A 13,719-nucleotide genomic window follows, 5' to 3' on the forward strand; every position below is an offset into this window, starting at 1 on the left:
TCTGGAAAATGTAGAACTTTCATCAAAAATTATTTGTAGAGATGAATCCTTTCTAGGCCAATTCTATGCGCCCTTTCGGTTTTTACGAGTAAACGTTTTTCCTCCGACTTCGGTGGTTTTGGAAGTGTTGTAGATACATAGGAAAGTGTAATTCCCACAATGGGACTGTTGTTCTGTCTGGAGCTGTCCAGATTGTCTACTTTTCATCGCAAGTTGAGCATTTTGCCCTTTTCAGCTCATCAATTCATAAGGCCTGAGTAGGGGATTCTTCATTAGAAATTCTGCTTGTATGATCAGCTGTATGTTTTGCAATCCCAGCTACTGTAAATCACATTTGAATCCTGCAATGTTTTGATTCGGTATTGAAGTAATAGTGGGCAGAAGCTGCTCTGCTGCTGCATTTTCCTTTGGAATAGTTACATGCTCTAGTTTAGTATCACAAATTGAAGACACATCTGACATTTTAAGAACTTCTCTCTTATTCTCTTTATCATCACCCTCAAGTTTATGTGTTTTATGTAACATGCTAAGGTCCGCAGGAGACATATTTTTCTACACGGTATAGGGGAAAACCGCGAGTCTTCAACTTATGGTTTTATAACATTATACATGACAGTGATTTACAGTAGCATCCAGGTCTAACAGGTTATGATGAAACGCTATAGGCGTGAAACGTGCTGTGTGTTTCCCCTATCTCTTTAGGGGTTCTTTTTTTTGTATGACCCAATAAAGTCTTTTTTATGAGATAGCCCGCTCTGGATCCTTATCTCATTGGATAGTGCTCCGTTTTTTCTATCCTTGTTCCTGCTAACAGGTTCGTTGTTAGGTACATGTACTGTACGCTAGGTCCCAATGAAGATAATTTAAAAAACATTACAGTCCAGAACATGAGTGAAGAGAGGGATAAAACACAGAGGATGTCTTGGTAACGCTTCTTACTGAGGGTCTGGCAATCACACTTAAAAGGATAAAGGTTACTGTACATCGAGTTCCAAAATTAAGAGTATGTCAGTCTTTCTAGAAAGGGCAGTGGGCTTCAGCAGTATGCTTTGCAAGGTAGGTACAGTATAGTCCAGCAACAGGATACCTGGGGCTCCAAACCTTTCTTGAACTCCATATATTCGTGTAAAAACTTCTTAGAACAATAAATGGATGAAGTATTCCTAGAATGTATACCTCATTAATGTGGAGTTAGAGGGGGGCTGATTACATTGGAGATAGCACCTATTTAGGCATGTATATTGTCAATATGTTATCAACCCTTAAGTTGCCAGGAGCATAAATATTCTCCCAAGCCGAGTATATACAGCTTACAGCTTTCCCCCTCCACTAAAGTATAAGTGTGCAAACAAGTGATAAATAGAGAACACAATCTCTTACTCACATCCTCTGTGGGAGCTGGGCTCTGATATTGTAGTACGTGATAAAGGAATACTCCGACGTGCGACTCCGCTAGAAAAAGTGCAGGCAAAATGCAGAGATGCAGCGACACCCCCCCATCCGCTCAATAGGAAAAAGAGGGTGACCACATTTTGTTCAAAATAACCTGGTTTATTGGAACATGGTAGCCGAGTGTTTGACTATATGTATTCTCTCTTCAGGAGGAAATTATGGCTGCGAAGAAGTAAAATATACAAATAGTTCAGCTTCTGGCAATGCACTTTAACTGTGTAACGGTAGATTGGGATGACTGATGTCAGGAAGGAGAATCCCCCCCAATAGATTTAAGACTCACCTGTTGGCATTTCCCATGTACAGTAGATGAGATACGACTCCAAGGTCACAGCCAGCTCTCTGGCCTCCCAATAAACTGGGATTCATTGGCAGTTAATAGTAATGGATTTTGCATCTTCGAAATATACCAACTGGAAGCTTTGCACCACTTCCAGATTGTCTAAGCTACCAAATAGAAGTGGTGGATGTCCAACAGTTATGCACACAGGCTTGTACATTTTACTTTGTTAACACACAAACTTACGGCTTACTAAACAAATAATTGACGTTTTTGATCGTTGTTGTAAAGCAGGATTTACGTGCAATTAGTTACTAATTTATTTTCTACCCACAACGTTCTTCACTGCTTGTCTGATATCATTGTTTCTTAAACTGTAGATAATGGGATTGATCATTGGGGTGACTACAGAGTACATGATGGACAAGACCTTGTTGGTATCAAAAGCATTGAGGGTCCTGGGTCTGACATATGTGAACATGGTGGTGCCATAGAATATAATGACTATGGTGAGGTGGGAAGCACAGGTGGAAAACGCCTTCTGACGTCCATCGGCCGTAGGGATCTTCAGTATAGTAGAGATGATATTGATGACCATGGTCAGCAAGAATGAAGTTAGGAGAATTAAGGAGCCTAATATAAAGACAATCACCTCAATAGTGTCGATGCTTTGGCATGAGAGTTTCAGCAGTGGGGGAGAGTCACAGAAGAAATGGTCGATGACATTAGAGCCGCAGAAAGGAAAGCGAAATATGAATGTGGATGGCAAAATTGGTGCCAGAGAACCACCCAGCCGGCACCCCCCGCAAATTTAATACTGTAACGTACGTGCTTGCCTAAAACTGGTACCGGACCGCGGGGCTGAGGTGGGGATGTACAAGCACCGACCTTAGACCACGCAGACTGGTCCGGAGTGCGGAAATCATCGTCAAACAGGCCAGGTTCAGGATTGGAGAGAACAGAGTTAACGTTATCCAGGCCGGGGTCAAGGCAGGTGGCACAGGAGCGGTGGTCGAGGATACGAGCCGAGGTCGTCATCAGGGAATCCAACAATGCTACTTCAGTGAAGACAGCAGGGTTTCAGAGATAGGAACAGGAACTGGGAATCCAGTGCTTCAGCACAAAACGGCACCCCCTAGCCGGGTACAGCCGAGAGTGGTGGAGACCACTGGAAACAGGAACTGCAGACAGGAAGGTCACAGGAACCAGGGGTGCAGACAACAGGAACTGGGAATCCAGTGCTTCAGCACAAAATGGCACCCCCTAGCCGGGTACAGCCGAGAGTGGTGGAGACCAGGGGTGCAGACACGCCACAGGAAACACTGGGGAAACCAGCGTAGCCGCTACAGCACGGCAGCGAAGTCTGCCAGGAACAAAGGAAGCAGCGCCGGGGCTGCTATGCAAGGAGGCCTTGGGGAGCAGAGGACTGGGAGCAGGATACAAGGCACAAGGAGGCCTAGCAGGCCAAACAGAGAGTCTGTGACAAGCACAGTTACTTGCAAGATGGATTGCAAAGTCTATGTCCAGCAACTTCCTGAGGGCGGGGCAGGAACTAAATAGCACAGGAGGCCAATCAGGCCAGAGCTGCACAGGAGGCAGCAGGAGGCAGGTGATTTCAGAAGCAGGGAATAGTTTGTCTGGAACCTGCAAAGCTCCGGATGGATGGGCTCCAGCCAAACCCAGGAGTGGATTCCTGTCAAATACAAGCCCATCTGTCCATAAGTCCATTATAATGTAGAGGATTACAGATCGCTAGGTAGCGATCATATGCCATTGCAGTCAACAGGAAGCATTCAGTGGTACCTAGAAAGAAGAAAATGTGCGACTGGGCAAAGCATCCGTTAATTGAGAGGGTCTTTGTCTCTGATAGGAAGTTGGCCAACATCTTGGGGACAGTGACAGTGACAGGCAATCTCCGAAATGAGAGGTTGACGAGGACGAAGTACATAGGGGTATGGAGGCGATAGTACAAGTGTATGACCACAATGTTAACCGCATGCTGGGTTAATGTCAGAATATACATTACCAAGAAGACAACATACTGTAGTAGACCTCCTGAAGCTCCCTGCTGCTGGAAAACCCCAGAATAACAAACTCCGGCACCAGGGTTCTATTCACCGTGTTCATGAGAGCCGCAGGTTTTCTGTCTGGAAAAGAAAGACACAAAATACTCAAAGGAAACTCCAATATATGACGGCAGACTAAGAAGTGCAACATTATAACAGCAATATAAATTATAATCCCATACTACTGATGGCGCCAATCATTGTTTACTCTTCTATATTCAGTAAGTTGATATGCATATAAAAACAGAAGAACGTTGGTGGGAGCTAAGACACCACTTCATCCCCATTTTAGCCTTATTTTATTTATTTTTTAATCATATTTAATGCATTATTTAAAAGATTGTAAAGAGAATTACTAAGACTCAATGGCCTGTGAAACGTTAGGAGATATATAAGTGATGCTTTGTATCATTGTATCATTGTATTGAGTAGTGCTGAAGGAGTGGCTCAGTGAGTCAGACTGAGAACAATCAATTAGGGGAACTATAGGGGTGAGATGGGGATAGAGGTGGAATAGAGGTGAGGATAGAGGGGGAATAGAGGTGAGGATAGAGGGGGAATAGAGATGGGGAAAGAGGTGCGGATTGAGGATATATGTGGGGATAGAGGTGAGGATAGAGGTGGGGATAGAGGTGAGGATAGAGGTGAGGATAGAGGGGGATAGAGGGGAGGATAGAGGTGGGGATGGAGGGGGGGATAGAGTGGGGGATAGAGGGGAGGATAGAGGGGAGGATAGAGGGGAGGATAGAGGTGGGGATAGAGGTGGGGATAGAGGGGAGGATAGAGGTGAGGATAGAGGGGGATAGAGGGGAGGATAGAGGTGAGGATAGAGCTGGGGATAGAGGTGGGGATAGAGGTGGGGATAGAGGTGGGGGATAGAGGTGGGGGATAGAGGTGGGGGATAGAGGTGGGGGATAGAGGGGAGGATAGAGGGGAGGATAGAGGTGAGGATAGAGCTGGGGATAGAGGTGGGGGATAGAGGTGGGGATAGAGGTGGGGGATAGAGGTGGGGGATAGAGGTGGGGGATAGAGGTGGGGGATAGAGGTGGGGGATAGAGGGGAGGATAGAGGTGAGGATAGAGCTGGGGATAGAGGTGGGGATAGAGGTGAGTATAGAGGTGGGGGATAGAGGTGGGGGATAGAGGTGGGGGATAGAGGGGAGGATAGAGGGGAGGATAGAGATGAGGATAGTGGTGAGGATAGAGGTGGGGGATAGAGGTGGGGATAGAGGTGGGGGATAGAGGTGAGGATAGAGGGGGATAGAGTGGAGGATAGAGATGGGGATGGAGGTGGGGATAGAGATGAGGATAGAGATAAGGATAGAGGTGAGGATAGAGATGAGGATAGAGGGGGGATAGAGGGGAGGATAGAGATAAGGATAGAGATGAGGATAGAGATGAGGATAGAGGGGGGATAGAGGGGAGGATAGAGATGGGGATAGAGATGGGGATAGAATAATAACAGATATAAAAGTGAACACAGACCGTCAGAGTGAGCTGAGAATGTAACACGCAGCTTGTTCCCTTATTTATTACACATAATGTTATAGGCAATTTGTTTAAATCACAGATAAAAAGAAAATTACTAGGGATTGCAGACAGACAGACAGACTGATGTGAGAAAACAAAATATGAAGTAAAAATAAACGCATTGAAACGATTGCTGCAGAAATAATTTATTTCATGTTTTCATGTCACAAGGTTGGGTGCAAAAGGGAAGGAAAACTAAGATACAGAAGAAGATTTTGTCTGATTTCTTGTTATTAAACGTGCAGTTATTAGTACAAAACATCTGATTGGGGAGGTTACATTTCCTGATATGTCCCATTAGCTGCTCCTGTGATCACAGTATCACTGCTTTTCTATATCTGACATGTACTGAGAATGGATCCTGTACTTCTCTGGGTTACAGAACTGTGTGAGTCTCAACAAATCTGTGTTATATGGGCCAGTAACTTAGAGATTTCTAGAAAAGGATAAAACAATAATATGTGTCATTTTATTCCATAAAGGTAAATCTTTACTCCAGCCCTATACTCACACTCACTCATACACAAACTCAAACTCACTCATAATCATACTCACAATTGGACTAATTCAAACTCACACTCACAAACAAACACACACACACACACACACACACACACACACACACACACACACACACACACACACACACACACACACACACACACACACACACTCACACACTCACAATCATACAGGCTCTGGTGCAAATATGTAACAATCTTTGATTAGTAAACACCTTTTGTCTGTATAAAAATAAAAGTCTGATCTTTTGTAACAGAAACAGGACAATGTTCAGTATTACAGGGAACAAGTCATTCCGTTTCCCCCAAATCCATCCCCCACATTACAGAGCATTCTCTCAGGTTTGTGTCTGATGGAAACAATGTTTATTACATTCCCGTTTAATAACAGTGATAGAGAAACTAGAAGCCTTGTGTGTACTGAACCTGCACTTCTTATTTAGGCTTTTCATGTGTTGCTGCTGCCCCCTGCTGCCAAAGTGAGGAGGGACAGGACAGTATTTGTCACAGTCCTGTGAGGACTCTTGTCACTGTGTGTCTCGCACAGTAATACAGGGCGGTGTCTTCAGTCCTCAGGTTATTCATTTGTAGATATAACGTGTTCTTATTATTGTCTCTGGAGACTGTGAATCGCCCTTTAACTGAATCCTCATAGTATGCGGTGCCCCCGCTGCTGGTAATCAGAGACACCCACTGTAACCCTCCCCCGGGACTCTGTCTAACCCAGCCCATGTAATAGCTGCTGAATGTGAATCCGGAGGCTGCACAGGACAGTGTGTGAGAGGCTCCGGGCTTTATCTCCACTGGGTCCGACTGGACAAGTTGGACATCAGACAGAACCCCTGAAAGAGACAAACACCATGACACATAAAGAGACTTCTACACCCGTGTGACCTCAGGGACATTAATCATTTAAATGACATGTTATCCTGATCTTGTGTGACATGTCTCCTGGGAAATGTTACCTGTTAAACATGACACTAATAATCCCAGCCTGAGAAAAGTCTCCATAACTGCAGAGTTTGGGGGCAGTGTGGGAGTGTCAGGGGGTGAGCGGCTCCTGCAGGGGACAGAGTCACTTCCTCTGCTTTATCTGGGACTCGGGGACAGAGACATTTATACACAGGACATGTGGTTACTTTATTTGCATAGTGTCCAAATTATATATGTATATCTATATATATAAAACCAATGTGCACATCTGTCCTTAATCATATACACACATATAAAGCTCATTACAGGGAAATACATTTAAACCCTGATATTCATGCAGTTCCCTATGTCTTTATAAAGTTGCATACAATTTCGTATCATTTTGCTTGTCAGAGTATTGTTAAGTAACTTTCTACATGGTTACATGGAAAAATAGACATTTACTGTATATATAAAAATATAGGTTAATTGAGATTTGCATTAAATGCATAATTAGAAGATTGGAAAAATTACAACAATCAAACAATATCTTCCGGTGATAAATATTGGGACATAAAACAGCACCAGATTTATTTGTGGGTTAAATGCATATGCTTATTTCCTTACTATGGGGAAAGTGACCAAATGACAGAGATATTTTTTATTGATTAAATGAAGATGACTAAAACCTTTTTCTAAATTAAATCGGACAAATAGAAGTCTTTGTTAAATCATTTTTTATACTTTTAACATTTCCATGGTAAACAAAATCTTAAGGGGATTGAAAAATTATTAGCTAATCTATATTGGTGATCAGACTGTTTGTCAGACCTCAGGCACAGGTAACATGTTAGCTTTGTTCTGTGTTTTGTTTGCATAGTAATTATGAAGCTGTCATTAGTCAGAGAAACAGAAGTAACTGATCTGCTGATTCCCGTGTTCCCGACATTAAATCTCACATGTTCATGCTCACAGGATACAGATAACTGTAGAGGATCTGAGTTGCTGCTCTGCACATAACCTCTTCCCCAGAGATCTCTGCTGGGGGATTTCAGGCTCACAGCTTCTTCCTGTTCTGTTTCCTGTGTGTCCCGGAAGGACGGGACTTCCATGTGTTTTATCTGTGTGACCTTCACCCGCAGCCCTAAGGGACTTGTATGTGTTAGTCTGTAATAAGCTGACATGTCAATGACACATCTGGAGACATATCAGAAGGCTCAGAGTTCGCCAGCAGATCATAAAAAGGCAACACGAGAAGCAAGATGTTTTCCTTTTTCAGACATGGAGGTCGAGGAGGGCGCAAATACAAAAGGGGGAAGAGGAAACGTGCTGTAAAATTCTCTTTCCAATGGCTAGCGTGGTAGGGTACACCCCAAGGCAGGATGCTGAAGGGCCATCTAGCACCCTAGAACTGATAAGACAATGGCTGACCTAGAGGTCAGTCCCAGAGTTGTAAGAGGGCCCAGTGGGAAGAGCCCACCTTAGTTGAGGAGGAATATACGGGACCAGAGTGGTACTACCAATACACCAGAGATGTCACTTTCCTACCTTTATTTAGAGGTAGAAAATGACCTCGTACATCGGGTCGATAGTAGAATTCCTCCTATTACTAAACAGTTGTTAGTCCCACGGACAGTTTGAAATATTGTATTACACCTTGCACATAGCACATAGTCACCCATTGGGGGGCACCTGGGGTGTAAAAGACAAGAGAAAAGGTTATGTGAGGTTATCTTTTGGCCTGGGGTTCTAGCGTAAATTACACTGGCAACACACTTTATTCGAGCTCGGCTAGTCCCACGAATTCGGGTTTACCCGGGTGTATTGAGGTTTGTGACTGTTTTCTGCCCGAGTGCATTGAGTTATTTTCCATGCAGGGATTGAAGCATTTTATTCCCGCTGGCTGCAATACTGCACAGTATATATATATATATATACTGCATTACAATTCATGAATTTATGCCATCTGGTAGACACGCGAAGCATTGCAGCCTATTAAATCCTAATCATTATCATTTAACAGATCAGCCGCCCGTCAGCCAGGCATGAACCCAGGCTGGGAAGGCAAATGCAACGGGGCTTGTCAGAGGTGAGGAGCGGCGCATTCCAGGTATCTGCCAGGTACATACTGGGTATTTGCTCGAATAAAGTGTGTCGCAGCAGTACAAATGATTGTTTCTCATGCCCAGAATGTCAGAATACTGCCTCGTTGAAAGCATACCGTAGCCCATTGGTACCCCATACAATGATAGAAGTACTGTTTGATTGGATCGCTATGGATCTAGTAGGACCTCTAATAAAATCTGCTAGAGTACACCAGCATATATTGGTAATATTAGATTATGCCACCTGCTATCCGGAGGCAATTCCCCTACGTAACACTTCTGCCAAAAACATAGCAAAAGAGTTTGTTTAGCCAGGTGGGAAGTCCTAAAGAGATCTTAACTGACATGGGGACCCTGTTTATGTACAACAAAAAAACAAACAAAATGCCCAAAGCTATTTCCAATGTGACAAAAATACACAGTGCAATACCTGTATATTCTCTTGAAAAAGGGTCATTTAGTTTAATCCTTTGGCCAAAGCATCTTAAGCCTGCTGCCACTTTCAAGGCATGACCGTTAGCAGGTCCTAACACTCCCTGAGTTAAAATTCTTATTTACATGTATTATTACAGGAAGAATTACCTGCATTAGATCTGTCATAACTCAGCAAAATGAAACTGACCTGCCAACTTGGAAAGTGGGGAGTGTCACGATGGACACCAACTTCATCCACACATTTATATTTCTGGGTACTTGATTGAACAGAACAAGTTGCAAAATAAATTGTGATTTATTTCCTTAATAGACAAACACACAACATCTGCAGAATACACTTAAAACAACACTTACTGGGATAAGGGAACACAATAAATTGGCCTTGGAACGAAAGAAATTGTCCTTAGCTTGCAAGCGCCAGAAATGCAGCCTTGGTTTTAAAAGTCCTGTGGTTATGTTGTTATTAACCCCTTCACTCCTGGACCAGTTGCCGCTGTGCTGGAACAAAGTCATGCATCTTTACATCATGGATCAAAATTGAGGAATCACACTGGGGATACCTGGGGAGCCACGGTTATAGACTGCCCAAAGCTATCTTTAACATGTGGATCCAATCCCCTCGTGGGAACAAAAAAAACCACGATTTGCCAAATTACCCACAGTTCATAAGACCGGTCAAAAGGGCTGTCCGGTGGGCAGGGCTCATGGGGTCAGGTTGAAGCCCATGCCACTTAGCATACCTGGGCTACACCCATACCTTGGCACCACTGAGTCTGATTTTTCACCCAGAGATGTCAATAGCCTGTCATCTGGTATACCTCAGAATGCCGGCCGTGTATATATTATGGGTCTCTGGGTCTTTTCATCCCTGACTCTCCTTTTAGACTGAGGGGTGCTAAATCAGCGACCCCTTTGAAGTTCAGCCATGAAAATACCCCCAGCTGATTCACCCATATCACAGCTGGATGTCCAAGTAATTTCTGCTTGGACTTACAAAAAATACCTCCTGCCTTACATTTACAATCTGCAGTTTATACACACTTTATTAAAACAACATGTTCCGTTTGTGTTATAACTGTAATTTTTATATCTATGTGCATGTAGTGGTTCACTGTATTTGCACCCCAAAAATCAGGTTTCTGTGTGCTTTCGTTCTAGAATGAGTATTTCTCATTGAAATGCCGGCTGCTATACCGCCATCATATGTCGGTTAGAGGGTATGTCGAGCAATGCATTTTGTCTTTTAACATGGCAGGCAGGAAATGGCCTGCAAATGGGGGGGGGGGGGGGGAATGGCTGGGACAGGGCAAACACAGTAATGCATAGCAAATCAGTTTAACCCCTTCCTCCCCACGTCACATGGAGGAGCGAGCTTAAACCTTGGGGTGGGGGGGGGGGGGGGGGACTTCCCTCCCAAAAAAAGCTGAGATCAGCTGCACATAGTTAATAAACACACAAACACCCAACAAGCTCGGAGAAACCCCAAACATTCTTGGGTTTGCTTATTTAATCGCTTTTAGAGCCCAGGGTGAGAAGAGCTTGTGGTTTCTTTCCTTCCTTGTCCGTTCAGTCGAGTACGACTCTCGGCCACTCTATGGATCAGTGTTCTCCATGTCTTCCGGTCTCTCACGGCTTCTTTCAATTCTGCTTTGTCCAGTCCAGTATCTTTCTTGATGGTATCTAGCCAGGGAGTTCTTGGGCGGCCTCTTCCTCTTTTGCCACCGATCATTCCAAGCATGACTTCCTTCTCAAGCAACTTGCTTTGCATGATATGACCAAAGTAGAAGAGCTCTTGCTTCGTGATCTTGGCCTCCAGTGAGATTTTCGGTTTGATCTGTTCCAGAACTGCTTGGTTCGTTATTCTGGATGTCCACGGAATGCGTAGAAGACGTCTTCAGCACCACATTTTAAATGCATCGATCTTTCGCCTGTCTGCCTTTCTCAGAGTCCAGGTTTCGCAGTCATATGTTGCTATCGGGAAAACGATAGCACTGACCAATCTGCATTTGGTTGCCAGGCTGATGTTTTTACTCTTCCAGATGTTGTTCATACTGACCATCGCATTTCTTCCAAGCGTCTCTTGATCTCAGGGGTGCAGTCGCCATCGCGATCAATGGCGTGGTTTAGGCCGCCATTTTGGCTCGTGCTGTGCATGAGGCTCCTAGTAGATCGTGTTTTAATCATGTGGAGGGTTGGCAATAAAAGTACCTCTCTCTTACATTAATCCCGATGGGGGCGTCCGGATCCCTCTTTACTTCTCAACGCTGGGAAATGTTTTTAACCCCTTTGTAACCAGGTGGGTTAAATAATGCAGAGTTTTTGAAACAGGAATTAATCAGAAGTCCCCAATAATGGCAGATAAATAATGCCCCAGATGTCATTGTTTGTCCCAGACCCCTAAATCTATGATCAGGAAATGTATTGCATCACAACCACCCCAGTGTACATCTAGGTTGCCCCAAAAGTGGACAGCCTGATGGGACTCCCCTCTGCACAGGACCAGCATGCTAAAGGTTAACATTTGCTTGAACTTTGTGGAACATCAGCCCCACCCACTGGAATGTTAATGAGCCAAGAGGACACAAAGAACTTTGTGTTCACAGCTGCATTGAATCTCAACCACCCCAGTGTACATCTGCATTGTCCCTAAGGCGGACAGCCTGATGGGGCTCCCCAAGATCTGCTCCCCTCTGCACAGGACCAGTGTGCTAAGGGTTAACATTTGCTTGTACTTTGTGGTTCTTTGTGTTACTTCCTGGTAAAACATTTGTATTAAATAAAAGTATAGGTTTCTTGTACAGGTTGTCCTCGTTATCCAATGTTTCACTTTACGACGACTGGCATATCCAACGCTTTACAATGCAACCGTAAGGACTGTTTTCCGATGCCGGAATGCGTTATCCGATGCCTGAATGCATTATCCAACGCTCACCGCCACTGATTAACATGGGACTCACTTTACAACGGTTTCACTATCCAACGCTACTTCCAGAACGGATTCTGTTGGATAACCGAGGACTGTCTGTACTGATATAAAACAGTGGTCCCCTCTCCCATCTCTCTCTATAACAGTAATATTTGGTGATGTCTTCAGACTGTTTATCTATAGATAAGCCGCGCTAATGGAATTATTTGTAGTGATTGTGTATCTTCCTTGGAATGTGGGGGACTCTGTGTTCCTAATCACAGGGCTAATTCTGCCCATTGCAATCCTTTCCCAGGAACCTGCAGGACCCAGTGCATAAAGTAATCAGTGATTGGGAACCCAGAAGTGTACAGGATAACTTCACACTCTCCCCGGGCTTTTTCATTTCTGAGCCGGGCTGAATAAGTTGGATATTTGACAAGACTCCTGTGAATGGGAAAGTAACACACGTTAGAGATCAGTTCCCAGAATAAAGAAATCAGGTCACTTTCCCCTTGGGTCCCCGTATACCTGGCCTTGAAAAAGCATACCCGCGAAATGCGCGCGTCAGCACCACGTAGTCACGTGCACGGCAGAGCCCCGGTTCACAGACGCTGACTCCACGCGATCAGAGGAAGTCAGCGTGGCTCGGCTGCGGCACACACAAGGGCTCCATACAGACCCAATGGTCTTTAGAGCCAAAACTAGGGAACGATTGATACATCTGGCCACATAAAACGCAGTGATATACTTAAGAGAGCACTATCTTGCTGTCATCCGAGCACCTTATTTATAAGATAGGATTTTACCTCAAACAGCTCACAGTACCTCAACCCAGTAATTTAAATCTGGAGTGCCAGTTTCTAAAGTATATGTTACAGCGCTGCACCAACTAGGCAAAGGCTATATATTGCTTACCAATCCATTGGTCATTAAAGGTGCAGCTCTTAGCTACAACTCCTAGTGTGTTCAACTAGGAGATAAAGCAGTGTCCATACATCCATCAGTAAACCATTTGAGTACTAGTGTTTACCAAGGATCTACATACTTCAGATCCAAGGTTTACACGCTATATATATATATATATATATATATATATATATATATATATATATATATATATATGTAACGGCTGGACCCCCCTTGTCTGACCCACCCAATCTCACATTGGCCCGTGTGGTCTAACCGGTCCCCATTACAAGGTCGTGTGTGGTGGTGCACCTGCAAGTAACAGGACTCCTGAGTCTCCCGCTTGATGGTATTAGGGGATGTCATCAGGACAGGTCGCTGAGGTAGTGGGTACGAGTCCAACTTACTTCACGTGCAGCGCCTCCACCTCATCAGGATCTATGCTTCCGCAGGGAGATGGTCCTGGTGAGGAACTCCTTCTCTGTGGTGACCGCCACTGCAGAGTAATCTCACACTCACACAGTGGGGGTTTCTTTGAACAAGGCATCTTTATTATAGACTTGGATGTAGCAGACTGCCCTATGCAGCTGCCGGCTCTAGCCGCA

At 44.4% G+C, this 13,719-nt stretch overlaps 1 long non-coding RNA gene and 1 pseudogene across 1 annotated transcript in view; both read right to left on the reverse strand.

Moving 5' to 3' along the window:
• Positions 1–13,719, reverse strand: part of LOC142465275 (uncharacterized) — a 106,852-nt gene that overhangs the window by 282 nt on the left and 92,851 nt on the right. The window lies entirely within an intron of this gene.
• LOC142465208 (olfactory receptor 6N1-like) lies at positions 2,041–11,405 on the reverse strand (annotated as a pseudogene).

The sequence above is a fragment of the Ascaphus truei genome, chromosome 13 (genome assembly GCF_040206685.1).
Source record: "Ascaphus truei isolate aAscTru1 chromosome 13, aAscTru1.hap1, whole genome shotgun sequence".
In the NCBI taxonomy this organism is placed as follows: Eukaryota; Metazoa; Chordata; class Amphibia; order Anura; family Ascaphidae; genus Ascaphus; species Ascaphus truei.